At 40.6% G+C, this 11,858-nt stretch overlaps 1 long non-coding RNA gene across 1 annotated transcript; it reads left to right on the plus strand.

The window, feature by feature from the left end:
• The first annotated feature begins 10,883 nt into the window (after nucleotides 1–10,883).
• On the plus strand, nucleotides 10,884–11,049 carry LOC116533050. Its single transcript, XR_004261056.1, has 2 exons — nucleotides 10,884–10,982; nucleotides 11,018–11,049. It is a non-coding gene; the product is annotated as an uncharacterized LOC116533050 (long non-coding RNA).
• The last annotated feature ends 809 nt before the right edge of the window (nucleotides 11,050–11,858 follow it).

Genomic DNA, 11,858 nt, shown 5'->3' on the forward strand with positions numbered 1-11,858 from the left:
GCTGGTGCTGGACGTTCACACGCCCAAGCTGCCACTCTGGCCATGAGTGAAGATGCACAAAAGCCGTGAGATTCGCTTTTAAACCAAAAGTTCCACTTCAGTGAATCATGACAAAATCCCCTGAAACTGACAAACTCATGCAAGGGAATTTTCTAGTTGTAGCAATCCAACCGCCCCCAAAAGCAAAATGTCCATGGGAGACCTTAAGCTACGAAGTTCCCTTATTCCACATTTGCCAGCTGTAACTCAACTGCTTTAGTGCTTCACTAAAATGCTGCATTTCAAGCTCACCATTACAAGATTTCACCTAATTCTGCATCTAAGTTGTTCATAAAGAATGGAAATATTGATACAGATCCAAAATTCAAAGACTGTCCACTCCTAGTGATGAGTGATATAACATGAAGAAATCTCTGTTGGATGTTATAAGGCTTCTGTTTTCCAGCTTAGAGACCAAGAAGGTGGTAAACCTGAACCTTCTTAAGATAAGCAATGTGCTTACTTCCCTCTCTTGCTGGCTTAGATAAAGAAGGAATGCCACAGTATTCATTCATTTCCCAGTCATTGAGACTGTTCTCCACACCCAGTGCAGGAAGGGATACCAGAAGGCTAAAAGGTCCAGCCTCTGTTCTGAAGGATTTCAAATCTAGTAGGAAATAAAACGTACATGAGTATAGGAAAATCGTAGAAAATGAAGTATACTCTAAAGTATTGAGGGTATAGAAGAATGCCGTCATCTAATGGGTTAGAGTTGAAGGGCTGTCTAGCTGTGGTCAAATTATTCAGTCTCTCTGAACTTAGGAGCTAGGTATAACTGAAATGTTGGAGGAAGAGAGGTACCAGGATAGCCATAGTATCTATGTGAGATGTTGTTCATTGCTTTTGTATCAATTTGTATGTATTAAGTTGCAGGTCATGGAATACCAAACTCTAGTCATTTAAACAAAGAGGCCACTCAGTTATCTCACATAACCAGAGATTTGAAAGTAAGTAGTTCCCAATTTGGTCTCATGACTCAGGATCTTTCTATCTTTTATGCCCCCATTCTCTAACATGATTGTTTTTCCCCATGATTGTTGCCTCATGTTGTCAATGGGGCTGCTATAGCCCCTGACATCACATTTACATTCGTGGCAGGAAGAAGATGAAAAAGGAGGTCCCAGCAAGCTTTCTTCTAACACTTGTCCTTGTTATCAAGAAAATAAAAGCTTTCACAGAAGCCCCACCCCCAAAGGTTTGCTACTTATTAGCCAAAATTCTATCATATGACTACCACTAACAGCAAGGAAAACTGGGAATGTGTGTATCCATACATCTAAGCTTATCCTAGCACACATGCAGTCATCACTATGCCGTCAGTAGTTAGTCCCAGTAGTCGGCACGATGTTGCCAGAAGAAATCAGGTTTCTGAAAATGGCAGCTAAGTAGTCAATTAATAGTGTTTCCAGTGTGCCCTTCTTTTCTGTTTTCTATCTTGATTAAAAAAAAAAAAAAGAACTTAAGAATTTCTTTTTGTTGTTACAAAGAAGCAGAACAACAAAAATATTCTGTTTTTCATGCAGAGTACTTTTATCTTGTTTCCAATGAGGTAGGGTATAAATCTCACCATCATTTTCTCTTCCAATGGTGTAGAATAATTTCAATAAATGAAAAGGGAGCTGTGGTATCAAAACATAACATACTTGCAGCAGACAGCACTGGTTGCCCACCTTACAGCCATTAGCCCCAGGTCTTCTTTAAAGTTAACTGGACCCTGATCTTGATCACCCTCTGTATGACAATATGCTCAGTGAAGATGCCCCTTTAAAGCTTCAGGGATGAGTTTTAATTAAACTACATTAATCATAGTCATTCTATTTTCTAAATTAGAAATTGGTTGAGGAATGAGTATGCAACATAATTCTGGCCAATGATTCATGAGGGGAAACTCTCCTGAGGACCTTCTAGGAAAAACTTTCTTCCTTGATAAAAAGAGACAAATGGAGAAACTATCCCTTTCTTCATCTCAAAGAAAATGGGTGAGGATGAGGATAAGATGCCTGGAGCATTTGCAGCCATTTTGCAACCATGAGGGGAGAAACCTAAGAAAAGGCCAACATGTTAAGAACACCAAACAGAACCTGGGCCTTGATATCATTGTTGAACCACTGAATTAACCAATCCTGAAACTGCCCTACCTCTAGGTTTTTTATTAGGTGAGGTAACAAATCCCTCCTTGCTTCAGAAGCTTAGAGTTTGTTTTCTGTTAACCCAAATCATCCTCACTGACATGGTACTATCCTAACTGGCATATCTCCCAGGCTTCATATTTTCATTAATAACCTTATTTCTCTAGCAGCAGCATCAAGCTCTCATCAATGCTCAGTTATCCTAGGACAATGTACAGGGCTTTGATAAGCTCATGCTGGCTTATCCTCATACTCCATGCTGCCTCCTCAGCCTCAGCAGAACTACATATTCTAAAGTCCACGTGGTCAGAAAATTCCATTTAAGTCATGGTAACAAGAGATTCTGCGGCTCTTCCGGTTCACCGCTGAAGGTTCCTTATTTCCCTTCAGCCACCCACCACCTGCCTACCCTGAAGTGTCTCATTGACTGACTCTAGGAGGGGGCCACATACACGGCTCCTGAGCTTGCAGGCAAAGGGGTGTCCGGTGCTCAAAGGAGAGAGCCTGTGAAAATCACAAAATCATTTGGCAGAGAAAAAGAGATCTATGTATGACAAATTTGCTCTATTTTGGGGCTTTTGTTCTTTTTTTGTTATTTTTTCCGGGGCTTTTATTCTTATAAATGAAGATATAATATGTCTTGTGCACAAATTATATGAAAAGATGAAAAAGCTGTGAATACACAAAAATATATCCAGATATAGAGTTATTATAAATGGAAAAATAGCCTTTGGCTCTATTAAGTGGTTTATCACAAATTATCTTTTCATAGAAAAGATTTATAGTGTGGTTAAATGTCTAAAATGTCAACTGACACATATGCATGTATCTTTTTTCTTCCCAGAAACAAGGTTGTCATGCACAGCTGCATGCTTGTTATGGAAGAAAATTTTGCAAAATAAAATCATGTATTTTCCTTAATACCCAGGACTCCTGGTGTTCAAACACCACTCTCAGGGGCTGTGAACTTGCAACTGAATCAGTTACTTCTCTGAATCCCATTTCAGGGCCACTTTTTAAATGTTCACTCACTTGTTTTTGAATGAGGACAGTATGCTAAAGGGGCTCTAAATAAATACGATCTATCTTGGCATAAGAAAAGTATACTGCAAACTTTCACCCCAGACCTTATACCTGTAGGTATAAGGTTTTATACCTACAGGGCCTTTCCAAGACAGCATCAAAAGGATTTAGACTCTGACTCCCAACTGAGTGGGGTCAACAACTTAATTTATAACTTCATGATATAGTATTCCATAGACTTTTTTTTTTTTAAGACAAAATCTCTGTCGCCCAGGGTGGAATGCAGTGGTACCATCTCAGCTCCCCACAATCTCCGCCTCCCGGGTTCAACCAATTCTCCTGCCTCAGCCTCCCAAGTAGCTGAGCTACAGGCACATGCCACCACACCCAGCTAATGTTTGTACTAGTAGAGACGAGGTTTCTCCATGTTGTCCAAGCTGGTCTTGAACTCCTGACCTCAAGTGATCTATCCCCCTCAGCCTCCCAAAGTGCTGGGATTACAGGTCTGAGCGATTGCACCCAGCTAGTCTTCCAAGGACTTCTGAAACTAGTGATTTTTTATGTTTACATTTTAAAGCTGTTTATCTTAAACCAAAAACTCTGGACACTGAGTTTGTCAAAGATACTTACTTAGAATCAAACCAGCAGGTTGTGAATACACAAAAATATATCCAGATATAGAGGTATTAAAAATGGAAAAATAGTATTTGGTTCTATTAAGTGGTTTATCATAAATTATCTTTTCATAGAAAAGACTTAAAGTGTGGGCAGGCCAGGAGGGGACAGACAGGCTTCCAAGAAGCTGATTAGGTGCAGTCTGTTCAGTGCCACCTTCAGATTCACAGGGCTGAAGTCAGAACCAATATACATAGAAAACAGAGTAAAAAGGCTGGGCTGGCTTCTAGTTAACAATGTTATAGCAATTGCTTTTTTCCTGAACAAATGAAAAAAAAAAAAAAAGTTCAGGCATTGTAAGTCAAGATGCTCTGAGAGGTTGATCATAAAACACCACAGCTAATGTTTACACAAATACAGCAAGACTTTTTCACCTGGAAAGGGGGCTAGGTACATACTTTGGGAAAGTCTACATTTCCCCTAAGAATGTTGCTGTTGCTTAAAACATTTGGAGAACTTCTCCTTTACAATTTCCTTTGAGAGCCTTAAGCAGGTTCTTTAGAATACTCAGTGGTGATATATCTTTATAATTTAAATTTGTATTTTGTTTAGGGGATGGGTGGGAAGGTTTTAAAGGAAATGATGGGGAGATTTAAGTAACCAACAATCTTTTGAAGGAAAATCCAATGAATAAAGTTGGTCAGTAAACTAGGTTAGTGCTTTTTTGCACCCATCTTATTCACCAAGAAGAACAGTTTTCAAATGGGAAAAGAAAGGCAACTATCATTAAGAAGGCACTAAAATTTAAGAGTTTTCAAATAATTGCTAATTTAAATGAGAAGAATTATATCCCATGGGCCTCCCCCGAAAAGAAAATGAAAATAAAAAATGTTTCAGATGTAATCAGAGAACCATGGTCAGTGACATTTAAAAAATCAGGGAGAAAGACTAAGGATAGATCAAAGCCCCTAAGACTAAGACATAATCCAAAGACTAGGGGTATTTCAAAGGGAAGGAACAGATTGGGAGAGGAAAAATTGGAATCCAGAAATTTCATGTTGTTTCTAGAAAAATTCTAAAATAGGATGTTAAAATATGACTCAAAATTATAGAAAGCTAGAAATAATTAAGCTCATAGTTTTCCAGATTTTTTTTTAAATGGTGGATAAAAGAGACAAATTGACTTGCCTGAATGATCAAATTAAGCATCATGGGGAAATCCAAATAATCACCCAGTTTACATCCTGATGACTTCTTAGAACACTTAAAAAATAATGATCACTAGAAAGAACTGGGTTCAGAAGGAGAACAACAAAGGAAGAAGGAGAATCCACAAAGTCACAGCAATCTCCTTTAATAAGCAATTAAACAGGGAAACACCGTAGTCAGTGTATCAACATCTAGCAAAGCATTTCATGCAGCATCGGGTAATATCCTTGCAGACAAGAAGGGAAAATGCCTCTGGGTGCTGGTAACAGCCAGGAGGATTTAGAACAGTTGGGTGGTTTAACAGTCATAGCAAACTTGTGGGTAGATACCACCTGCTGTGTGCGGCAAGGCTCTCATTGAAACATCTGTATTATGACTGGGGGTAGGGGTGGCAAGAGTCTGTTTGTCAATGTATAAGTTATAATACTAAAAGAAATTTTGAAACATTGACATAGAATTCAATCACCACCATTATAAATTGTATATATACTGGTGTGTGTGTGTATATGTGCGTATATATACATATATATATGTATAGATACATGTATGCATGTATACATATATGTATATATATACACATATATATAAATAATACCTAGAGGTGTCATTTTCCTGTATTTGTCTCCTTCCTGTTATTGTCTGTTTGTGACTCCTTTAGATTCTGAATCTCCTTAATAAGCTGCTGGGTCTAAAATTGGCACTTTGCCCTGAGTGGGGTTTCCCCAGCCTAAAGGTATATACACACACATATATATACATATATGTATATATACATACTCAAATATGTACATATGTATATAGGATGGAGGAAGCTGGCTTATAATGGTTCAGATGAAAACAAATTTTAAAATAAACAACAGCAAATAAGTCTTGCTTGACCACAAATTCAATATAAGCCACCAGGGCAGTATGGATACTAAAAAAAGCAAACAGTCTTAATCCGTATCAACAGATAGTGTCATTGTCCCCACACACTTTGGTGTAGGGGCCTCAGTGACTCCATCCAGAGGATTATGTTTCCTTCCCAGGCCTGAGTTTCACAACGAACCTCCACAAACTAAGTCAGCCCAGAAAAGGGTGACCAGAAGAGTGAAAGCCAGAAACTTGAGAAAAGGGGAATATCTGATATGCTTAACTGGAGAAGAGAAAAACCTAGGTGTCATAGGATGGTTGGTTGCCTTCAAATATTTGGAATAAGTAATCAGAAAGGGAGGGAAGGCATGTTGTATATAAAAGGAAAGAACTCTGGGGCCAGGTGTGGTAATCTCAGCACTTTGGGAGGCTGAGGCTGGTGGATTGCCTGAGGTCAGGAGTTCGAGACCAGCCTGGACAGCATGGTGAAACCCTGTCTCTACTAAAAATACAAAAATTAGCCAAGTATGGTGGCAGGCACCTGTAATCCCAGCTACTTGGGAGGCTAAGGCAGGAGAATCACTTGAACCCAGGAGGCAGAGATTGCAGTGAGCCAAGACCACACCATTGCATTCCAGCCTGGTCAACAGAGTGAGACTCCATCTCAAAACAAAACAACACAAAACAAAACAGACTCTGGCTGCATAATAGAAGAAGCCAGATTCATCTCCACATCAAGAACTTTTTTTACCAACCTTCCTGGCCAGCCAAGGGATGGCTGACTCACCGTGTGTGTCAACAATGGGTGCTCCAGCACCACAAGGGCATGGTAGAAGTCGGGTGACCATCGGTCAGGAACCCCTGGGAGACATTCCTCCAGCTGGAGTCAGAGGATGGATCAGATGCTTTCTAAGAGCCTTTTCCAAAATTAGAGTTGGGTTTTGTTTCCAAGACTTGTGACCACGGAGGTTTTTAGAATGTTTTTCTCTCACAGCCCAAATAGCATCTGTTTGGGTCATTTTCAAACTAGCCTAATCTTCTTCTGATGATTTTTATTCATAAAATTCTCTTCCACAAATTAGAACTAACATCCTTTCCCAATTCCACAATGCCTCATCCACTAATCCACTGTCTCTTTCTAAGATATTGAGATAACTGTAAACTTGGCCAGAGAGCCAGTTTCAGGTGTCATTTTCCTGTATTTGTCTCCTTCCTGTTATTGTCTGTTTGTGACTCCTTTAGATTCTGAATCTCCTTAATAAGCCGCTGGGTCTAAAATTGGCTCTTTGCCCAGAGTGGGGTTTCCCCAGCCTAGAGGTATGAAAAGGCACTTTACATTCTGTGGCACTGGGGAAGTCCCAAGGCCTCCACAAAGCTAAAATATTTTATTTTAAATATTAAATAGAAAAGTAGCTTAATTAGTGGGTGTAGAGAAGAGGGGAATTTTCAGTTGTGAAATAGTGACTAGATTTTCAATTGTGAAATAGTGACTATCTTAACAATAAAAGATCATGTCTCATCCTCAACTCACACAATCACACCTGTTTGGTCAATTTGTTCTTTTACCAACTCTCCAATATTCTGGCAGCACCATAAGAAGAAGCTGTTCAGCCTGCATAACACAGAAAGACCCCATCTCCACAAAAAAAAAAAAAAAAAAAGAAAAAAAAATTAGCCAGGTGTGGTGGTGTGTGACTGTAATCCCAGACACTTGGGAGGCTGAGGCAGGAGGATGGCTTGAGCCCAGGAGGTTGAGGCTGCCGTGAGCTATGATCATGTCACTGTACTACAGCCAGGGCTACATAGTGAGACTCCATCTCTAAAAAAATAAAATTAAACAAACAAATGAATAAATCAGTAAAAGAAGCTGATCTGGAGGTACCAGAGTTACAACTAGATAACACATTATCATCTGAACCAAGCAGAAAATTTGTATTTACTTTAAGAAAATATTGAGAAAATCTTATTTGTAGTCAATGTCTAAATGTTTTCCACATACCAAATGCCTTAGACAAAGTGTTTTTTTGAGACAGAGTCTTACTCTGTCACCAGACTGGAGTACAGTGGCACGATCTCAGCTCACGGCAACCTCAGCCTCCAAGGTTCAAACGATTCCCCTGCCTCAGCCTCCCAAGTAGCCGGAATTACAGGCACTAGTTGCCACACCCAGCTAATTTTTGTATTTTCAGTAGAGAGGGGGTTTCGCCATGTTGACCAGGATGGTCTCAATCTCCTGACCTTGTAATCCGCCCACCTTGGCCTCCCAAAGTGCTGGGATTACAGATGTGAGCCACCGCGCCCGGCCTAGACAAAGTTTTGAATAACTTTCATCCATTAACATCTCACTGGAAAATGCCAGCAAATTTGTTCACCTTTTATGAGTTAAAAATGGGATCCCTCAAGTCATCTAGACTCTTTTAAAAAATCTTCATAGCCTCCTTTAATAGAAGTAGAGGAGAAAAAGCTGGGAAAGAGTCTATGTCTACTGAAGGCTATCACTACTAAGTCCTAGTGCATGGTAATGACGGAAGAGAAAGAGCTTGCATGGGTCCACTCATCCTATTAACTCTCTGGGACAAAGATCTAGAGGCAGGCCACAGTTCTTAAAGACTAACAAAGAAAAGTTAAAGGAATTGGCAATAAGGAGATGGAGGAGGCAGGAGGTGAAAGACATTAACCCTAAGCATCTGGATCCATTACCTGGGAACTGAACTTTAAATTCCAGGCAAGGAGAAAGGAATGGGACCCATACAGGTTAACCCTCAAAGGGCCCATAGCTTCCTCTTTGCTGTCCCATCCCCAGATTTGGAGCATGTGTGTAAATTGAGCCTATTGATACAACAATCTTGTCTGTCAGGGACCTCTTTGTTTCTTCCTAGGTTACACTAGCAAGAAGGGACGGAGGGTTTTTTGAGGATGATCCACTGAGATGCTAATCAGCAAAATAACACCACCAGGAGATGGGTTAACAAAGGATAGAAGGTGTGAGTCATCAATAAAAGTAAAAATTTATGTTTAGTATACATTAAGAAGTATACTCCAAAACTAGTTTTTTAAGGCTACCAAGATTATTCCTGCCTGAGAGCCTCTGCCAGGAATGTTCTACCCAGATCTTACCACTGCTGGCTCCTTCTTGCCCTTCAGGTTCGACTCAAGTGCTACAATCACAGAGAGGATTTCTTTAATGTTCAGGCTAAAACAGCCACCCAGGGCTACTCTACTATCCAGTTTATCATCATGTCACTCTGTTCTTTTCCTTCCAGGACTTAGAGCTTTTTGCAAGATAATTATCTTGTTCCCTTGTTTCTTTTCTATTGTCTGCCCCTCCTAGAATTTGAATTCCACGCAGACAGGAATCTTGCCTGTGTTTTTTTGCCGCTATATTCCTCACTAGTAGGTACCGTGTAATGCATGGAATGAGTGTTTAATACACATTTGTTGAATAAATGAATGACCAAATCAATGTTGGAAACTTCTCAGTTCCTAATAGCTCATAACTAATTAATTTTCTGGTTTTTAATTGAATATCTAACAGATTTTCTTGTGGGGAGAACTTCATTCCCCAATAATACCAGGCAAATGGAGCATGTATATGGGAGACCATATTGTCATTGAGATTTAAGCCATTTAAAAATAAAATTTCTCCCTAAGCACATGCTATTATTAAAGAAGACTAATAGATTATGAATCACAGCTGTAAAATAAAACTGTCCATCACTTACTGTTTCTGATCCCTACACCACTACTCATCTGTCTCCTGACCCTTAGGGAGCTGCTGTATGCAAAGACCACCTCTTTATTTCAAAAGTAACATTTTAAAACTTTACCAGTTTTAAAAAGTTGCTTTTCACTGAGCATCTTTTTCACTTGGCTTCATTGCATGAAATTATTTTTCTTTTATGGCTGTTCCAGAAATCTAAACAGAGTCCCACCAGAAGACTGTAATACTCCTACTGGTGGTTGGCAAGATGGCTGAACAGCAACAGCTCCGGTCTGCAGCTTCCAGCAAGATCAATGCAGAAGGTGGGTGATTTCTGCATTTCCAACTGAGGTACCAGGCTCATCTCACTGGGACTGGTTAAACAGTGGGTGCAGCCCATGGAGGGTGAGTCAAAGCAGGGTGGGGTGTCACCTCACCTGGCAAGTGCAAAGGGTGAGGAAACTCCCTCTCCTAGCCCAGGGAAGTCTTGAGGGACTGTGCCATGTGGAACAGTCCTTTCTGGCCCACATACTATGCTTTTCCCATGGTCTTCACAACCCTCAGACCAGGAGATTGCCTCGGGTGCCTACACCACCAAGGCCCTGGGTTTCAAGCACAAAACTGGGCAGCCATTTGGGGAGACACTGAGCTAGCTGCTGGAGTTTTTTTTCATACCCCAGTGGCACCTGGACTGCCAGTGAAACAGAACCATTCACTCCCCTGGAAAGGGGGCTGAAGCCGGGGAGCCAAGCGGTCTAGCTCAGTGGATCCCACCCCCACAGAGCCCAGCAAACTAAGATCTACTGGCTTGCAATTCTCAGTGCCAGCATAGTAGTCTGCAGTCAAGCTAGGATGCTCAAGCTTGGTGGGGGGAGAAGTGTCCGCATTACTGAGGCTTGAGTAGGTGGTTTTCCCCTCACAGTGTAAACAAAGACGCTGGGAAGTTTAAACTTTGTGGAGCCCACCACAGCTCGGCAAAGCTGCTGTAGCCAGACTGCCTCTCTAGATTCCTCCTGTCTGGGCAGGGCATCTCTGAAAGAAAGGCAGCAGCCCTAGTCGGGGTCTTATAGATAAAACTTCTTCTACCTCTCTAGGACAGAGCACCTGGGGGAAGGGGTGGCTATGGGCACAGCTTCAGCAGACTTAAACGTTCCAAGGATCACAACTCCTTGCCAGCAAGGGAATAAAACTAGATGGAGAATGAGTTTGAGGAATTGACAGAAGAAGGTTTCAGAAGGTGGTAATCACAAACTTCTCTGAGCTAAAGGCACATGTTCTAACCCAATGCAAGGAAGCTAAGAACCTTGAAAAAAAGGTCAGAGGAATTGCTAACTAGAATAACTAGTTTAGAGAAGAACATAAATGACCTGATGGAGCTGAAAAACACAGCACGGAAACTTTGTGAGGCATAAACAGTTATCTATACCCAAACTGATCAAATGGAAGAAAGGATATCAGAGATTGAAGATCAACTTAATGAAATAAAGCATGAAGATAAGATTAGAGAAAAAAGAACGAAAAAGAATGAACAAACCCTCCAAGAAATATGGGACCATGGGAAAAGACCAAACCATTGTTTGATTGGTGTACCTGAAAGTGATGGGGACAGTGGAACCAACTTGGAAAACACTCTTCAGGATATTATCCAGGAGAACTTCCCCAACCAACATTCAAATTCAGAAATACAGGGAACACCACAAAGATACTCCTCAAGAAGAGCAACCCCAAGACACATAATTGTCAGACTAACCAAGGTTGAAATGAAAGAAAATATGTTAGGGGCAGCCAGAGAGAAAGGTTGGGCTACCCGCAAAGGAAAGACCATCAGATTCACAGCAGATCTCTCTGCAGAAACCGTACAAGCCAGAAGAGAGTGGGGGCCAATATTCAACATTCTTAAAGAAAAGAATTTTCAACCCAGAATTTCATATTCAGCCAAACTAAGCTTTATAAGCGAAGGAGAAATGAAATCCTTTACAGACAAGCAAATGCTGAGAGACTTTGTCACCACTGTATAAGAGCTCCTGAAGGAAGCACTATATACAGAAAGGAAAAACCAGTACCAGCCACTGCAAAAACATACCAAATTGTAAAGACCATTGACACTATGAAGAAATGGCACCAACTAATGGGCAAAATAACCAGCTAGGATCATAACGACAGGATCAAATTCATACAAAACAATATTAACCTTAAATATAAATGGGCTAAATGCCCCCAAAAAAAGACATCAACTGGCAAATTAGAGAAAGAGTCAAGACCCATCAGTGTGCTATATTCAGGAAACCCAT

This window comes from Sapajus apella, unplaced genomic scaffold (genome assembly GCF_009761245.1).
Source record: "Sapajus apella isolate SASKATOON/1434 unplaced genomic scaffold, GSC_monkey_1.0 scaffold78, whole genome shotgun sequence".
NCBI lineage: Eukaryota > Metazoa > Chordata > Mammalia > Primates > Cebidae > Sapajus > Sapajus apella.